The sequence below is a fragment of the Aquarana catesbeiana genome, linkage group LG02, assembly GCF_042186555.1.
Source record: "Aquarana catesbeiana isolate 2022-GZ linkage group LG02, ASM4218655v1, whole genome shotgun sequence".
Classification (NCBI taxonomy): Eukaryota; Metazoa; Chordata; class Amphibia; order Anura; family Ranidae; genus Aquarana; species Aquarana catesbeiana.
The window spans coordinates 669,202,802-669,221,581 of record NC_133325.1 but is presented as its reverse complement, the minus strand read 5'-3'; the positions used below and the strand labels follow the sequence as shown (position 1 = coordinate 669,221,581).

At 39.5% G+C, this 18,780-nt stretch overlaps 1 protein-coding gene across 5 annotated transcripts in view; it reads left to right on the top strand.

The window, feature by feature from the left end:
- CUX1 (cut like homeobox 1) overlaps nt 1–18,780 on the top strand; it is a 536,633-nt gene that overhangs the window by 97,423 nt on the left and 420,430 nt on the right. The window contains exon 1 of one of the 5 annotated variants that reach the window (XM_073616664.1): nt 16,395–16,518. The exons of the other annotated variants lie outside the window; for them this stretch is intronic. The gene's annotated coding sequence lies outside the window, so the exon portion shown is untranslated. Of the gene's footprint in view, nt 1–16,394; nt 16,519–18,780 lie in introns of those variants that run through there. 5 annotated transcript variants of the gene reach the window in all.

Genomic DNA, 18,780 nt, shown 5'->3' with positions numbered 1-18,780 from the left:
TCTGTCGCACAAAAGTTCACGCATGTTCTGAATTAAGCAGAAGAGCCGCACTGGCTATTGAACGTCCTTTTTCTCAGCTCGTCGTACGTGTTGTATGTCACCACGTTCTCACATTCAGAATTTTTGGCCAACATTTGTGTGACAGTGTGTATGCACGACAAGTTTGAGCCAACATCCTGCGGGAAAAAAATCCACAGTTTCGTTGTCGGAAAATCTGATCGCGTGTACAGGGAATTAGATCGGTCCAGCGCCCTGTAAATGTGGGTCGGAGTGCAGTGCAACGTATCCAGTTTTTGTGTGGGTTACCTGTGGTTTCCCATAGACTTTTATTAGATCATGCTTTTTTGTTATGTTTCCTGAAAGCGCACCAAAGACACAACAAGCAGGACTTGCTTGGGAAATCACAGGTAACCCGCACAAATGCTGCAGGTACACTTCGCTGCACCCGCGCTGTGGCAGAACCTCAGGGTTACAGTATGAATCCACCCTTATGTGTGTTGGAGTGTGCATTGTTTCTTCTACTGGTGTCCATCTTCCTCTCCACTCCCTGCTTACTGGATACCAACAGTTAAATCTCAGGCATTAGGATAATTGTGGGTTCTTTATAACAGACATCCCACATTGCAGGGCCTGAGTACACTTTACTGTATTACATCCTAAAGTGGACCCTTCATCAAAATGAACTATCGCCTGTCTAGTAGCCCTATACTCTCCTTTTTTTTTTTTTCTTTTTACATAATTGAATCCTAAAAAGTAAAAAAAAAAAAAAATAAAAAAGATACAAAAATTAGGAAAAGAAAGTAACAGGTGACTCGGACTTCTCGTGCCATACCACGAGCCTGTTCCACATAGAAGTTTAAAAACCATATGCAACTAATAAAAAGTTACTTTTCATGTGAACAGAAAATATTTTGGAAGTGGAGCTAATAAAAATGTTGCTCTCAAACCACTGTATATAAAACAGCTACCACAAAATAATTGCTGTTCAAAGACTGAATTGATTTTGCTAGTACATATATATATATAACATAAAAAGCTAAATTAATTAGTTTTCATATTAAGTGACAACAGATTAGTTTTTGATGCAAGTTAAATTCCATACATCTGCTGATAAAAAGCCTTCAGGACAGAAATCATGACTGGTTATCTCTAATGCTCAGCAATGTTACATATAAACGGTTCTATAAATTTTGAAGGATTTATAAATGGGGGCTGAGCCGCTTTCCTTCAATGTCTTTGTATCTTTCTTTTTTAAGTAAAGAGTTAAAATCAGCCAATTAACTAGTGTGCTTGGGCGTTTAAATGGAATGCATTATCTTTTCAGTGATTTTTAGATGTGTGTATAATAAATTTGCTTGATGTAAATAATATTATCAGTGTGTTAATGTATTAAAATGGCTTGTAATCACTACCCAGTAATTACGTTAAAGCCCAGCTCCTGCTAAAATGTTTTATTTTGTCAGGACAGGAATTAATGGGAAATGGTTCCTACAGGGACGCAGATAAAAATAAAGATACATTTTTAATATTTGTATATTTATTGATGTCTGTAGCTTTCTGACAGCTGCTCTCCCCCCATTTTTTCACAGGAACGGAGTCCTCAAAATGAAAACTTACCTTGGAAGCCAAGGCAATACACTCGTTAGATTTTTTCCCCTGAACGCTTTTAACTGTTGGCAGGAAAAAGCTGCTTAAAAAAATGTGCCTAAAGCTGCGTATTGCACACGCGTTTAAACGCGTCAAGCATTTGAGCATTAATGGATCACATTGGCCAGAATATTAATTTATTCTGCCATTGGAATGAATTAACACTCAAGTGTTAAACACATTTAGCATTTAGGCCGTTCAAACTTTTTTTTTTTCCTGCTCAAAAGCTCTTCTCCTGAACGGTGATGGCCTGAAAACCTCAGGTTCTCAACCTGCAGTTATTTGCCATTTTTTGTGCAACCCTCAGAGCCTTCAGACAGGTTTCCCTAATCCCCTGTTTATAGCTTTGATCTCTAGAAGTCTCATGTAATTTGTCTCCAGTCTCTGATTATCTCCTGGAGCATGTCCCCAATCTCCAACAACTTCTATTGCATGTTCACAGTCTCTGACCATCTCTTGTATGTCCATAGTTTCTCATCTCTTGTATGGTGTCCACAGTCTCTGACCATCTCTTGTATGTCCATAGTTTCTCATCTCTTGTATGGTGTCCACAGTCTCTGACCATCTCTTGTATGTCCATAGTTTCTCATCTCTTGTATGGTGTCCACAGTCTCTGACCATCTCTTGCATGTCCATAGTTTCTCATCTCTTGTATGGTGTCCACAGTCTCTGACCATCTCTTGTATGTCCATAGTTTCTCATCTCTTGTATGGTGTTCACAGTCTCTGACCATCTCTTGTATGTCCATAGTTTCTCATCTATTGTATGATGTCCACAGTCTCTGACCATCTTTTTATATCATGTCCATAGTCTCTGACCATCTCTTGTACCATGCTCATAGGCTTTGATTATATCCCGTTGCTGCTGTTTCTGATACTGTATATTTAATGAATTTTATACGTGGCCCTTTTTGTGATTTTGGTGATTACTCCATGTACAGACCCTCTCTCTGTACATGGAGTAATGTTTGAGCAATATGGTAATGGTGTGAAGGGGAAATCATGTATTACTGTAATCATTATGACATGCAAATCTTTAAGTGGGTGGAGTTAAGTGTATTTTTCTTTTCTAAATGCAGATAAATCTCTCTTGGCCGCACGGAATGCAGAGGACAATTAGTCGGCTCTAAAAATGATCACATATTAATTCTATAATTAACTTACATGACAGCTTGTCTGTGTAATTTAACACCTTGGCTGCAAAATGCTCTTGTTTTTCCCTATATGCTAAATTCCTCTTTTGTTCCTCTATAAAGTGATTCTGTCACATGCTGTTGATAAGCAGAGTGAAACAATGTAGAAATCTGATTTCCATATTTTTATTAAATGAACACTGCCGTTACCAAGTAATACATCGGGGAAAAATCAGCTATGTTGTCACCTTCTCTTTTTATCCCAACAGCAAAAAGTTGGTAATGTTTTGTACAGGAATATGGTATTTTATGTAACATAAGTGCTGCACGTCTGTTGTACAGTGTTAATTTTGTCGACTAAAATGACTAAAACATTTTAGTCGACTAAATGAATATTATGTTAGTCGACTAAAACAACTGAGATGACTAAAATGGGACTAAAACTAAAATGCCATTTTAGTCCTAAGACTAAAACTGAATCGAAATTTGCTGCCAAAATTAACACTGCTGTTGTAGTGTCAGTTTCCTCTAGTGATGCCCAACTACAGGTTCCCATTCCCCAATTTTTAATTATGATCAGTTTTGGAAATATTGTGTCTCTCAAACCTGGATCTAAATTTGTAACATTATCTGGCTTCATGCCGATGTACAGTCTGTGGTGGCAGCCATTTTGAATAAGAGCCCTTGCACACTGGGGCGGGGGCGGCGTCGGCGGTAAAACGCCGCTATTATTAGCGGCGTTTTACCGTCGGTATTCGGCCGCCAGCGGGGTGGTTTTACCCCCCGCTAGCGGCCCGAGAAAGGGTTAAATACCACCGCAAAGTGCCTCTGCAGAGGCGCTTTGCCGGCGGTATAGCCGCGCCGTCCCATTGATTTCAATGGGCAGGAGCGGTATACACTCCGCTCCTTCACCGCTCCGAAGATGCTGCTGGCAGGACTTTTTTTTACCGTCCTGCCACCGCACCGCTCCAGTGTGAAAGCCCTCGGGGCTTTCACACTGGATACACAGCAGCAGCACTTTCAGGTCGGTTTGCAGGCGCTATTATTAGCGCAATAGCGCCTGCAAACCGCCCCAGTGTGCAAGGGCTCTAACAAAAACAGTATAGCTTAGAAGGAACCATAGTGTGGCTGATTGTTTTCTTTTTTTTTTTTTAAAGTAATACTTAACACACACTGTTTTTAATTTACATTATCCCTTCTACTTCTGTATATTGATAGTGGCACTGTAATTATTTTAATAATAAAAAAAAATCGAAGTACCTTTTTCCTGATCGATATACAGCCGTCACATGACCCAGATCTTTCTCAGCCTGTCTGCAGGAAACAAGCAGGGGGAGCTTCTAGTCCTCTGCTGCTGATCATGTTCAAAAACAGCCTTTGGAATACAGAGTAAAAATAATTCATATAATAAACTGTTTTAAATTGGCAGACAAATATATTTTTCATATAAAATCTTTATTATTTTGTGAAAATAACATGGTGTGGACAGATTTTTGCCAGTCACAGGCTGTGTCACGCTCCTCCAGCCTGTGTCTTATAATAAGAGGGAGCCTCCATCAATCTACATGTAATATCCCACTCTTATTGTGTTTAGGTGGATAGTGGGCTTGGGGCAGGAGGGAGGGAGTGGGCTGTCATTTACTACTGTGTATACACCCACATGTGTGACTCACATGGGCTGCTCAGATGTGATAGGGAGGAAAAGCTCAGCATAGATACTCTCACTAAAAACTGAGCATGTGCAGCGTTGCCACCACAGCTGCAAAATCATTAGCTGAATTAGGGACGGCGATAGGGAGCAGCAGGATCAACCAGGTTTTTGCAGAATACAGAAAATGAATCTCATAGTGACTGAGTATGAACAGCATGTAATACACAATTTTTTTATTGTTTTTTTATGATGTGGGGTTAGTGACACTTTTAGTCTCAGTGACAATGGCCATTAGGGCAAATAGAGTAAATCTCCCTAACTGGGGCGCAGAGAGCTAATAAAGCCAGTCAGAGACTCTAACCCTTCAAAAAAATCTAAATATAAAAGTTTTGGCTTCAGATGTACTTTAATGTTTAAGCACTGCGTAAACTGTTGGCATACAGCAGGCGGTCAATCGTCTGCTGTATGCTGGAAGGGGGGGCTCTCTCCTGGAATTGTCTGGTGTAGACATAGACTGTCAGAAGTGACTCATGCAAATAGCAGAGGAATTACAGGGTGGATCAAAATCACAGTAGGTGTTTTGGATCCAAATAAATGCACATTTTAAAGGGATATGCATTCCTCATTTTTCATTTCAGAGGTTCACAATCACTTTAACCAGTTCCCGTCCGTGCTATAGCCGAATGACGGCTACAGCGTGGACCTACATTCCCGGGAGGCTGTCAATAGACGTCCTCCCCTTTGTACGCTTCCCGCGCGCCCGAGTCAGTGAGACTCGGGTGATCACAGATCGGAGTAATCCCGGCCCCTTACGTGATCAGCTGTCAGCTAATGACAACTGATCACGTGATGTAAACAGTTTAATCTTTTTTTTTTTTTTTCCCTCACGCTGACAGTGCGAGGAATAAAAAAGCCGATCACCAGCTTCTGTATAAGGGACATCGTTCCCTAAGAGGAAGAGGCACAGCCACTTCATCTGTGCCCACCAGTGCCGCCTGCCAGTGCCTACAGTGCATATCAGTGCCACCAATCTGTGCCCCACCGTGTATATCAGTGTCACCAATTGGTGCCCACGAGTGCCACCTATCAGTGTCCCTCAGTGGTACCAATCAATGTCTCATCAGTGCCACCTAGCAGTGCTGCCTATCAGTGCTGCCTTATCAGTGCCAATCAGTGCAGCCTATTGGTGCCCAACAGTTCAGCCTCATCAACGTACATCAATGAAGGAGAAAAATTACCTGTTTGCAAAATTTTATAATAAAATATAAAACCGTTTTTGTTTTTGTTTTCAAAATTTTCGGTTTAACAAAAAATAAAAACCCAGAGGTGATCAAATGCCACCAAAAGAAAGCTCTATTTGTGGGGGGAAAAAATGATAAAAATGTTATATGGGTACAATGTTGCATGACTGCGCAATTGTTGTTCAAAAAGTGACAGCGCTGAAAGCTGAAAATTGGTCTGGGCAGGAGGGGGGTTTAAGTGCCCAGTAAGCAAGTGGTTAATAGAGTTGTATTTTTGGGCAAATATCAAATTGTGTGAGGTTTGGGACAATCATTGTAATTCGTAAAGTCACAGTTTTAAGTGTACTGTATTTGGAGGTTTGCTGTATCACTATACAAGAGACGGGCATTAGTGTTCTGTTGGTTAGATCCATCAGGCCTTCTGGAATAAATATATACACATCTTTTGTGGCGCCGTGTACAGTCGCTCCCTTCTTCCTGAGCTGCTCTGTAGTGTATGTGCCATGTTCGGCATTTCTTTATGCTGCGTCTCACTTTCCCTGTGCTGACACTTTTATTGGCCTGCTCACATTCTCCTGAACAGCTACAATAAATATTCCTAGATTAAAGCACATCAACTTGCCAAGTAAAGTGCCGAGCAGGATTTATTGGGAAAGCAACTTTCCTTTTCATTTATCAGCTGGAATGTCATAATCGATAATGTATTTGTAATAGAATTTGTATATTAATTGTAGACGCGGGTTGTAACAAATTGCCTTTTAATGGGTCATTGACTTCAATTACATTGCCTTGTATGGAGGCTTTTGTATTTCTCATTACATGTGTGGGGTAGTGAAGGAAGTTGTCTTGTTTACTCTGAGCATTTTGCGGATGATCTACTACTTGAGGCCTCAGTCAGGGAATGTATGAAGCTTTGCACTGGTTCCCTTTGTGTATTTTCAACACAAGATGCAGATTTTTTGCAAAAGACACATATTGCTTAATAAATAACCCTCAAGTGTTCTATACTAATGCAGATGTGGCTGTCAATTCTACACTGATGGCAAAGATAGTTTTTCCGACCATTAAATAACAAAATAATCTTTAAAGCATATAGTGTTCCAATGAAATTAGATTATAATGGTCCAAACAAATTAGATTTGACATTTATTTTAAAGAATAGATTTAAAAACAAAACACATTAAAAAGTTAACCTCATAAGTCTAGTTTGCATTAAAAATATAGAAAATCAAATGTGTATATGATTGTAATTGTAAAAGAGAAATGGTCAATAGGATGGAGAAGTGAGGGGAATCCCCTCAGTGCTGACACAAAGATATCAGTCTATGAAATATTGGAAGTTTTTTTGCAGGAATTACTCTTTACAGCAGCACTCCTAGCCTAAAGTGGTTCTAAAGGCAGGTCATTTTTTACCTTGCATTTCCTGCATGAAGGTAAAAAATGTCCTAGTAGTTGTATCGCCCCCCTACACCACCACTGCCATAAATATTTCCCCAAGTCCTATCTCAATCCAGTGCTGTGCCCATCTGTAGTGGCTCTCTGCTCTCTCCCTGCAGTCACAGGACACAGAGGCAGCAGCAGGAGCCATCAGTTGTCAATCAAATCCTGTGAGGAGGGGGTGGGGCTGAGCTGTCTGTGTCTATTGACGCACATAGCAGTGCTCAGGAGCTTTTCCGACACATGTGCCCACATAGCACACAGCTTGCTATAAGAGCATACACTGAAGAAAATGAGCCAAGAGCGCAGATGAGGCACCCCAGAAGAGGAGGTTCAGGGCCGCTCTGTGCAAAACCTTTGCACAAGGCAGGTAAGTATACAATGTTTATTATTTTAGCAAAAAAAAAGTAATCTTTACAACCGCTTTAAATAAATACTAGATGCCCAGGAGTATTTAAAAAAAAAAAGGAGCTTTTGCTTCAATACTTGCCTTGAATCCAGCACTGTCCAGTCCTCTCTGTCACTAGGTGTCACTAGTATTTCATCTTGAATGAAGGCCTACTTCCTTCAACCCACTTTCACTGAACCCAGGCTGTCATGGACATGCCTCTTGGGGGTCTTTGCATCGGCCTAGATCAAAGTACCACTGTACTGGACTTCATTCACATATCATTATCTGAACATCATCAGTGCAGGAGTAAAGAAAAATGAATCCCGAAAAAGTGGAAGGAGTTGTGATGTTACTGAACTGACCAGAAGACCCTTGGAAAAAAATGTATGTATGCCTTTTAGATATTGAAAAAGAAAAAAACAGGGGTAACGGTTGGGTCAAGGGAGTTCAATGTAAACTGGAGATCTGCTTTAAGACAACTTATATATACACATTGCCATACAATCAGAATACTTTTGATACAGATATGAAAACACTGAACATATATGACCATAGAACATTATTAACAAATGTAAATGACTATATAACTATACTTGTTATAACAGCGTTCATAACAGCTATGGGCAATTACAGATAGTTAATCTTCAGCTTTTGAGGCCTTGTAAACCCCAGAATATTTTTCCAGCTTCTAACTGTCAGTGTTTTATTAAATTCTCCGTTCTCAACAGCTGGGAAACCTCAAGTTTCCCAGTCGTGGCATTAGAAGCAAAGCAAAAAATCTGAAGGTCACTGAACCTAATATATAAGAGCTGAACCTAAATACATTACTAACACATTCACTGATAAGCGTGTAAAGGTTTCCATGGCTTGACAACTAAGAATGTTTCACATTTTCTCTATTGCAGAACAACCTATATTTTGTATTGGCCATTATGGCTGGTTAAAGTTGACAACGCTGTCCTGCATCAAAACTTAGATTCCTATCTAGATTTTGTATTTATATGTAGACAGGTCCACTTGTTCCAAAGTCCCCTACTGCTCCAGGTATAAGGAACCAAGATCTAAGGTTTTGAAGTTGAGCATTTGTTATAAAGGGCTGTGTAGTAAGGGGAGCTCGGAGTATACAAATTAGTGGCTCAGTACCCTGAAACAGATGAAAACGATAAGGCAACTGAAGTAAATATTGTGAAATTGTGGATGTTCCACATTAAAAGTGTTGGAAGAATGTTCTGTTTTGTACAACACTTGTTCTTTTTATGGATTTCCAATTATTTTAACTATTATAGGGAGCACAAATGTAGTGAATAAAAGTGAAATATATTTATTTCCATATTTTGATAGCATTGATATAAATTCAGCTCTTTATAGAGTATGCAGAATTGATTATTCCTTATCCAAGGCTAGTGTTCTTTTTGCAGATCATATGTTATGCTTATTTTAGAGTTAAATAGGGCTGCAACTAACGATTATTTTCATAATCGATTAGTTGGCCGATTATTGTTTCGATTAATCGATTAATCGGTTAATAACCTTAAAAAAAAGGTGTGGTGTATAATTTAGTTAATATGTAAAGTTTAAAAAAAAAAGGCAATTCATTCTTAAATATCTCTATGCAGTGGTAAATATAAACAACCAACTATATGGTTAGGGAGCAAAATATTGAATCCACTCTGAGAATAATAGACAGAAGAGATATACTGTATATTCACTATTAGAGGAGATATACTGTATACACTATTAGAAGAGAAATACTGTTTTTTGGCCAATTTGTTGTTGGGCAGATTAAAAAATACAAATTGCTGCAAAAACGCATTACATGCTTTTCTGCAGCTTCTCCATTGAAGTATATTGAACCTAAAAAGCACCATTTTGCATTAAGAAAAAAAAAAGTCCTTGACCCTTTCCAAATACGCAGCGGCTGAAAAAAAGCATAGATGTGAACGTGTCCCATAGGAAACCATGTTAAATTAACTGTAGTGTGTTTCTGCAAAAAGCACCAAAAAACACATAGATGTGAACCAGGTCTAAGACGTTTAGTAACATAATGGGGTTAAAAAAAAACTAAAATGAGCCCTTTATAGTACAAAAAAAGCAAATAATCGCAACTGTAAGGAGTTCATTTTTTTTACTGTAGAACGGTGAAAGTAATATTTACAGTAGCGATTTGCTCTTTTTGTACTATAAAGGGCTCATTTTATTTTTTTAACCCCACTATTTTACTGGCCGATTAATCGATTATGAAAATAGTAATCGATTAATTTCATAATCGATTAGTTGTCGATTAATCGATTAGTTGTTTCAGCCCTAGAGTTAAAGCATCTAAACTGTATCTGTCTGAGCACCACAAACTGAAAATGTTATTTAATTCATATTTGATATTCAAAGCAATCTCACCCATCCATCCACGTCTCTTTGCTTTACTTGATTGAGAAATCACAGAACCCCCCCAGCATTTCTAGCTGCAGCCATCTTGAGTAAGGGCAGATGATTCATGTAGAATTTGCTTCCCGAAATCCATTTGCCCTTAGCACGGGCATGCAGGCAGGAGGTTGCGCTTGGCCCAGAAAGCCCCTCTCCAGGTTAAAAAGAAATGCCCATGAAGACCCATGGGATGTATGACACCATTTTGACCTAGGGCAGAAATTGGGAAGCAACTTAGGAAATGTTAAATTAAACGTTTAAAACAAATCTATTATCTCTTCCTTTGTATTTACTAAAGCTGCCCTTAGATGGATTGAAAGGCAGCCTGTTCAGCAGGGATCAACTGAATTTCGATCCATGTGTTGGACAGAAGTTGATTGTCAGAATAACTTCCGTCAAATGAGACCATTGGAAAGTGTTTTTCAATCCACAGTTGCAGCCACTGATCAGTGTATTCTGAGAGCGGGGTTTCCTACTGTCAGAATAAACTCAATAATCTCAGCGGGGAAGATTCCTTCATCCACTTCACCTATGTGGATGGCGGAATCCATTCATTTTTTTCGTTCATCCTACTAGCTGAATGAAAAAAAAAAAGACAATCTATGGCCAGCTTTAGGCTAGCAGCATAAGCATTATAATTAATGGTGATTGGGAGATAAAGTTCTACTTTAACTTGATTGGATCTCTGAGTATTAACTTGGTGTAGTAATATCTGGTCCTTCTCTATATTACATGGGGTAGCACATGTTTAACCCCTTTATGGCCACATAACACATATATTTGGGATCCAGAAAGTGGGCGTTAATCCTGGGCGCCGTATATATATATATATTCCTGTGTTTGTGCTGGAAGCACACTCAATCACACACAGCCAGCTTTCAGACCAAACTGTCGGTGACCGCTCCAGGAATTGGTAGAACTGACTGTCGATCACATCGCTGTGATGGCCTCTGCTTATCTATCACAGTAATCATTCATTCTCTAGCCTGTCCCTCCTTTGTTTCTCCTCTTCACAGAAGAGAAACAACAGACTTCTCTAGAGGAGGAAGCTCTGAGCTCTGCAGAGTGTAACTTCTCAGTTTTCTGAATGCTCAGACAAGCTTTATAAATTCTGGACTTTAAACAGATATAGAGAAAAAAGGCTGCAGATAGACAGGTACAACTTATGTAGGAGGATCTGTTTCATCTCTGTGTATCACCTGAAGCCAGTCACTTCACTGGGCATATGTAAAGGTTTACATTGAGAGAGACAGATTTTCTTTAGCACTCTGACATCCTGTATTATTTATACATAAATAAAACTTGCCCCTAAAATCCCTTAGCAGTTCTGTGTATTTCTTTCAACGACAATTCTGGCAGCAACTATTTTTAGAAGGTTATCTGTAGTTTTTCTTTTTGACTTGCAAGTTTACATAGCAAGCATTCTGTAGGCACTAATGTTACGTTCTAGTATAATGGGATTGTATGAAAATGGTATTGTATAATTCAGACATGGGAAGTTGGAACCTGCCATTTCAAATTAGTATAAACGGAGAAGTGAGCATTACTGACATTGTGAATATAGTAATTGGGGTTGATTTCTTGGCATGTTGCCGAGGCTGACTGACTAGCGTCTCGCATGTTAATTATAGCACTGTTAGCAGAGAGAGGAGATATTTAACAGTAAGAGAGATAAAATGGAGTGCAGGGGCCCTGGTAATACAGTAAATGCAAGAGAATTTGTAAATCGTAGGATAATGGTGTTTAATTTCCTAAGTGACAGCTCAAAAGTGAGCCTCATTGCCAGCTTTTGATTTCATTGTGCTTGCTGCCTCTTAATAATCATAACTAACATTTTTTCTTTTAAGAAGAAAAAAAAAAGAATTTGCATGTCAGTGAAATGGTAGCAGCATGCAAGCACTCCTGGGTACAGTAGAGGGATTGTTGCCTGTTCTGACGTTTTCACAGGCGGAGTACCAGAAAATCACAGGCTCTTCTCACCAGGGAACCGTTTTCTATGTAAAACATTGGTTATAGGCCACCGAAAATTGTAAGGTAAAATAGGGGCTGCAAGCCTATATTTTCTTTTTCATAGTGTATATATATTTTTTTTTTTCTAGGAAACCTATTTCTTTTATATTTAATGGTATAGTAGCTAATAGAAATCAAATAAATGAACCTTCTGCCAGATTAGAGGACAATCCATGTCTCTATGAAAAAGGCATAGCTTTGCTAGTGATTGGGTGGCCTGGAAAGCTTTATTATATATTCAAGAATAAAGCTTCAAGCAATGTTATCAGTCTTCCCAGCTATGTCCTGTGAATTACAAAACCTCTCCTCCCTATGCTGTACAGAGGAGAGCACCCTATGATGACAACACTCCTCCATAGAGATAGTACAGTGAGTGAGCGTTGTCACCCTAGGACAGAAGGTTTCACTGTCAGGCTCACTAGATGAAAAAAAAAGAAACAAAAGCCTCCAAAAAGGAAACTAATTTAAGGGACTGGTAGTTAGACATTGTAAGTCATAGAGGTGTGTTTGCCTTTTATATATTTTTTTCTTTTAATATAGATTTGGTCAAACCACACTTTTTTTCTTCTAAGTCAACCTATTTTGCTTTGTAGATTGTATGATGTACATATCCTGCTTTTGAAAGCCTTCTTGTCTATGTTCTCATTGCACACATTCTTGGAAACAAGGCTCATCGGTAGTGGGTGCTGTAGCAACTACCAGCTGGATACTGGAAATATCACAGATAAATGTATATACTCGCCATCACACTAAGGATCGCCTGCCTGACGAAGGGGTCATGCGTCGCTCCGAAACGTTGCACTTGTCCTTGTGATGTGATCTTTCTGCAATAAAAGCTTTTGGGGACTTGTAGCTCTCTCATTCATAGATTCCTTTGAATGTAAGACACAGCTGTGCAGGGGATGAGGCCTGTACAGCCACTCTGTTTTAAAAATGTCATGGGGTGCGGGGAGAGGATCCCCTTCCTACTGTAACGGGGTATCAGGGGGGTGAGGACAACATGTGCTAGAGCATGTTACACTGTAAATATCGGTGTAATGTGTAACATGCGCCAAAAGGTGAACTTATTCTTTAAAGCGGAGATTAACCAAAAGTGGAACTTCCACTTATCTGATCCCCCCCCCCCCCTCCGGTGCCACATTTGACATCTTTCAGGTAGCGGGTACCCTGTCCCCACCTCTGTCGGACCTCGCCGCGGCGAGGTATGTTTCAAGTTTGGACCCCTACTCCTCCCTCCTCCTTCCCCTGCTGCTGGGCCAGTATGAGAGCGCAGCGCTCCGCGCATGCGCAATAGGGACCCGGCTGTGAAGCCTCAAGGCTTCACTGCCGGCTTCCCTTACCGGCAACAGCGGCGGATGGCGGCGGCAGGAGCACCCAACAGCCTATGTAAACATTGGCTGGGGTGCCAACTTCGCTGGACTCTAGGACAGGTAAGTGTCCTAATATTAAAAGCTGGCAACTACAGTATGTGTAGCTGCGGACATTTCATTTTTGAAAGTTGGGACGGAAATCCGCTTTAAGCTCTACCACTGATATGCCCAAATGTTGCCCAGTTTGACAATATTTAACACATCTCGACAAGTTTTATGCCTGTCCCTTGAGACATAAAAATTAGAGCATTTCCACTGTACATTTATTGTATACTTATTATTTCCTTACTGTTTCATTTTGTGTAGATAAAAATGGAATGTTTTCATATGCTTATTTTTTGTCTATGCAAAATCAATTTTCCTAGAGCAGTTCAGTTACTGAAATGTGGCATTCCATAGGCAAAGTTCAGCAATCGGTAGTAGTAAAGGGAATTATTACTGAATATGCTGAGTGTTTTTTTTTTTTTTTTTTTTTTTTTTTCTGGGTACTTCCAGAAATGTGTGGCTTAGTAAATATATTAGAAGAAAAAGAGAGACCTGCAGTGCAGACTTATGCTTTGTCCACAGTAATTCATAACCAGAGACCTCATTTTAGTGCCTCTTCCGCCCCCTCAAACAGCTTTCTGAAAATGACAAGATGGATGAAAGCAAAGGAAGATTCTTTATTAAAAAAGTTAACCTTGACCAATAAGATTAGAATGCACCTTTAAGAACGGCTGAGAGGCCCTGGGTCACTGTGCTGCTAGGATAAAATATTCTTTAAAGTTTTACAGCATCTACAGTCCCTTTGAAGTTTACTGTAGTATTTTTGGAAGAAGAAAAGCAGCTACTTTTACTGTACATTCGGGGTTACCACCTTGTCTGAAAAATTGTAACCCTCCTAATTCTGTTGCTTCAACCCTATCAATAACTTGGCACCCTGTCTCTTTTTTCCTTTTTTGGCTTAAAAAGTTCATCCCTATGTATGTTTTATGTATGCCTTTGAACATGCAGTTGTAATGATTGGAAATACAAGCCTGCATTCCAAAATGCAAAGGGCATTAATAATAAATACCTGGAAATTTATTGTATCCTTTTCAGTCTGGGGAGATCTACTATAACTTTAGAGATTGTATTGGTGAGATCTCATTACCTGGGTTCCTGATTTCTGTCCATGAGCTATGGCCATCATGAGGCGTTTCCATGTTTGCACTTTGATTTTTCTACCTTTGATATTCTTAAGAATGCAATAGGGGATGCTGAGCTGACAAAACTCCCAAATGGATTAGAACATAGTTGGAAATGATGGCATGGACATCTCACTCTTGAAATATCCAAGGCTATAAGAAGCCAGGCTCTGCCTGTAGCTAAAATATCGGTTGTAGCTATACTGACCATTTCAGTGAGGATCTTTATGATGTAGGAGCGCTGAACCTTTTGGAAATGCGCTATGGCGTCCTAGAGGCTGCTAACCAGCAACTGTGGGGTCTTGCTGGACCCTCATTGGAGTTTACTAAAAAGTTTTTGAAAGAATGGGAGATTTTTTTTTTTTTAAACGACATTGTAAATGGCCAGGATAATACACCAGAATCTGAGTTTTACCAGTGCTCAATATCCCATTTATATCCAACTTAGAAGAAAGGGACCTTCTATGTGGGTGATTTCCAGATGACCACCCACAAAGATAAGACTTATATTCTTCCTCAATTAAATAACTAAAGTTTTTGAAAGGATGGGAGCACCACACCAGCTTGTATAGTCCTTTTAAAAGTTGTTATTTATTTTGTAACCACCAACGCAAGCAGGGCTCTGCCCACACGGCCGTGTCTTTCATTCACACAGTTTTGTGAATAAATGAACTAGAACTACCATCAGCCAGCTTGTAGTTCTCAATAAACTACCAGGGCCCTGGTGAGCGCTTTCCTAGTTCATTGATCTTCCTGGACTTTAGTAACTGCCTGCCCGTATCGGGGGTAGTGGAAGACCGTTATACTGACAATCTAAGGAGGGTGACACTGCACCACAATCTACTAATCACGGGTGTAATGTTTTACAGGCTCCTAAGAAAAAACTGCAAAAAAATGTGATTAGTGGTTGCAAATCAATAACTACTGCAGTAGGGAACAAACACAAACGATACATTCAGCATCTTTCCAAAAAACTCTTCTGTTTATTCAATGACATTGAAGTTTTTTATATACATGATTACGTAGGTATCACATTAATATTACAATTGTACTTTTATGGTAACAAGGGGTGTAACATAGGCAGGCTAAATTCTAATGAGGACTTGAAAGAATGCAACATGTAATCACAACATTATTAGTGCCGTGTGCACAATGAAAGCAGTGTGCAATCCATAGGGAAAGCATACAAAATAAAATACAATTATATACAGAATTTACAATTTCCTTAACAAGCTGAACATGCATTGAGGACAGGAGTGTCTGCAGTATGGGCATGCTGGCATCAGTGCGGGCCCCCACCATTCCTCTGGTGAATTATTCTACTTGTCTTTGATTTGACGCAGGAACGGAGGCACAACAGATTTCTAAAGGGTGTCACCTATGAATTGCCCAGTCTAACTTTAGTCTAACTTTAGTACTTTCTGAGTTCCTGACCCAAAACATATATACTAGTTGCAAGCTTGTTCTGTGGCTGAAATGCAAGCATTATTGATGCCAGACATTTTACCTTGTTTCACAAAGTATTGCATTGAATTTTTAATAAAAAAAGGAAAAAAGTCATTGACTCATGATGATGGCCCAGGCCTGCACATGGTTACATTCAGTCACATCCTGTTTCAAAGAGATTTGTTTGATTTTCCATCCAGCCAAACTCTCACACATCGTCTTGTTTTGATCATCTGTAAGGCGTTTCAGTCTCCTAATTGAAAAATATGAGCATCATTTTTCCATCAGACTATGGTGTAATCATTCATTCTATCCCTAATGATTATCGAACTAGGCGTAGTACATTCCTAATGCTGGCATTAACTTTATCACCGAGAAAGTTCCACCTCCCATCGATCTGCCCTGGCTTGAATTTTGGGAGGTGACACTTTTATTATCAAATTTACAGACACAATTTAGTAAGTCAATTACATGCATGATTCTTATTCAACATGGTGTGACCTGCAAACAGATTTTATTTAAACTTGCACAACGTTCGTGTGATGTTCCTGCATAGAACAACTCTACTACAGCCAGTGGGCTGGTAAAGAATTACTTCCAAGTCAGGTAATTTTAGAAATGGTCAGCATGTGTTTTTTTGTTAGGGCTCGTTCATACTGCATCCTTTTCTGGCAGTTTTTGATCTCCAAGAGAACCTCAAAGTTTGTGCTGAGCCAAGTAACTCAACTCACACTTCTCTGTTGGGCAGCGTGGACTTATTATTTAACAATACAGACACTACCAACAGTGTTCCAATTGCAAGTGCCTAGTGTTCTATATGGCTTCTGCCAGCAGACCTCTATGGGGAGAGTGTGGTCCAACCTTATTGAAAAACCTGCCCATAGAAGCACACTGCTTTGGGTGCTCTTCTCTAGCCATCCCTTTAAAGAGGGGGCACTGGGCAGAGGTGTGCTTTGTCTAGATTTTCTTATTTTTTGCTTTCACTGATGAGCTTCATGTTTGTGTTTCTACTCTATGGTTGTAGGTGGTTTATTTGAACTTTGCATTAGTTGGCATCCTGCTGGTTTTTGGAAAGATGCTAAGGCTAGCTTTGCACACAGATTTTTCTCATGGGTCTGCAAGCTGAAGCAAAGGAATCCAATAGATTCCTCTATCCATGCTAAACAGCATGGATGGAAGACTATACACTGATGGCCATTGTATTTAGTAGCCAAGGCTTATTGAAAACCCAAACAGTGAGGACATTTTCCACTGTTCAGCCATCAATTTTCTATTCAGCTTCTTTGATTTTTCATTCAATGTTTGTTGAGCTGAGTGGTGTCGACAGAGCTAATCCTGTGTGGAATTTCAGAAGATTCACCAGGTATAGGCTGAAGTTCAAGCTGTGTATGACCAACTTACATTGCAAAGACAAATTTTTTTCTGTAGCTCCGATGTGGCATCTTACAGATCGCTAATCACTCCATAAAACAGTCAAGGCATTTTACCACCCCTCAACCTGCTAGTGGAAAAGAGCCCTTAACCCTCTGGAAAGTCTGATGGACAGCGAAAGTCGCGTGTCTGAGCTGATATGGTTTGGTGAAAGACTGTACATCACAAAAAACATAAGTAGCTCTTGTTTATTATTCATCTGATATCTTATATAGTGCAGTCAGTTCTGTGCAGTTAAAATAGATCTGACCCCAATAAATAATATTCCATTGAAGATTTTGTAGAATCTACAAGTGGCTGTACATTGTCACTAGAAGCTGGTAATGATATTCAGCCAGCCCTGGAGCCTGTGCATGTAGACAGGAAGAGGCTGAAAGAGTCCATTGAAGATCAGCAGTACGGAGACACACAAAAGAAAGACAAAAAGGCAAAAACAGTATTTTCTGAAGGGAAAATTGGCAGTTTTATGATAGACAGTGCTTTGCACACTAAATATTGTCCAGTTTCGGTTTAGACCTAATTCAATATTATCAGTTGGCTGAATATGAAATGTAAATAATAGCAGCAAGGAATCACGGAGCCCCTTTTGGAAGGGGCTGATTTCTTCATCATCGTATGCTGGGATAGACTGTACTATAGTTCAATGCCCATTGAATGTTTGACTCGTATTCACTGACCACTGAAAGTTTGTGTTGGATGAATAAACATGGGGGCCAGCTGCTTGTAAAAACAAAATCATTTTGGAAGTTGGAATGGAGTTTTTAATTGCACTTAATGATTTTATGCTTACAGTATACAATATAAAATCCTGCATGTACACTTGGAGATGTAGGCGGTCATCTGTCAGGCAATGAACACATTTGAATGCTTTTTAAAAGTGCTGTGTTATATATTATCAGCTGCTGTAGTAAGGAGGCTCCGGAGTGCCAGCGTGCAGGTATTCTGTGCTATGAGATGACTAGACAGGAAATTGTCTTTGTGTAGGCTCCTATCTACCTTCATCAAAACCACCAACATCTCAATATAATCAGATCTAGTCGTATTCTGTATTCTGTATTGTCTGCTTGTCTAAGTACCATCTGTCACATTTCCCTACTGATTATCCTTTTCCAGTGAAGAGGTACACCTAAAAAAAAAACAAAAAAAAACAATCTGTATTATTGTAATTATGATTAATTCCTGAACATTTTTATATCTGTATTCGTAAATGTTTCTAAAAGTCCTCACCAAGCTCTGATACTCCGCATCCCTTTAGCTGAAGTGTTTGTCAGTTTTGTTTGCAATTTATGGTGGAGTTAAAGTGTTACTAAACCCAGGACCCTGCATTCACTATATCTGGTCTCCCACAGTACACAGAATTATTAAATGCAATAGTTTTAGTAATTGTTTATAGAAATCCAACCGAGAAGACCCATATGTTGCCAACATCCCAATTTA